Below are 917 nucleotides of genomic sequence, written 5' to 3' on the forward strand. Positions count from 1 at the left end.
GGGAACTTGGAACCCTAAGTTTTCAGGTTTTTCATTATTTGAATCACCTTCATAGACAGAACCACTTTTTATCTAGAATGTGAGTTTATTGAGCCAGAAGTTATATACACAGAAGTTAAGGAAGGGTATAGCAGCAAAGGAAGAGGAAGGGGACAAGAAAAAGAAACAGTATTTATAAAGGACAAGAGCTAATTCCCTTGTTCATTATCTCAAAAATGAAGATTCAGGCTCTTTCCTTCATCTTTCTGTGCCACCATAATGGTGCACATGAATGTCCTGGCTGATGCCCTCAGGAGCATCAATAATGCTGAAAAAAGAGGGAAAAGCCAGGTTTTTATTAGGCCATGCTCCAAAGTCATTGTCGGGTTTCTAATCGTGATGATGAAGCATGGTTACATTGACGAATTTGAAATCATTGATGACCACAAAGTTGGAAAAGTTGCTGTGAACCTCACTGGCAGGTTAAACAAGTGTGGAGTGATCAGCCCCAGATTTGATGTGCAACTCAAAGATCTAGAGAAATGGCACAATAATCTGTTCCCATCGCGTCAGTTTGGTTTCATTGTATTGACAACCTCAGCTGGCATCATGGACCATGAAGAAGCAAGACGGAAACACAGGAGGGGAAAATCCTGGGATTCTTTTTCTAGGGATGTAATACACATCCCTAGAAAATACAAACAAAGTGCCTCATTGAGAAAAAAAAGAAAAAATTGAAGATTCAGGGGCCAGCAGATGATGTGGTGGTTAAGGTGCTAGATTCCTACATGGCCAACCACTCTTTGAGTCCCGGACCCATCAAGTCAGGTGCATGTGCATTCATGCCCAAAATCCTGAGTGGAGACTGGAGGAGAAGGGATTGTGGCATGGCCTACCCTGGGGTTGGGGGGAGGTGGGCAGTGATTTCTCACTTTCTC

General features: G+C 42.7%; 1 pseudogene; it reads left to right on the top strand.

Moving 5' to 3' along the window:
• The first annotated feature begins 258 nt into the window (after window positions 1–258).
• On the top strand, window positions 259–650 carry LOC106734275 (40S ribosomal protein S15a pseudogene; annotated as a pseudogene).
• The last annotated feature ends 267 nt before the right edge of the window (window positions 651–917 follow it).

This window comes from Tupaia chinensis, unplaced genomic scaffold, assembly GCF_000334495.1.
Source record: "Tupaia chinensis unplaced genomic scaffold, TupChi_1.0 Scaffold000085_1, whole genome shotgun sequence".
Classification (NCBI taxonomy): domain Eukaryota; kingdom Metazoa; phylum Chordata; class Mammalia; order Scandentia; family Tupaiidae; genus Tupaia; species Tupaia belangeri.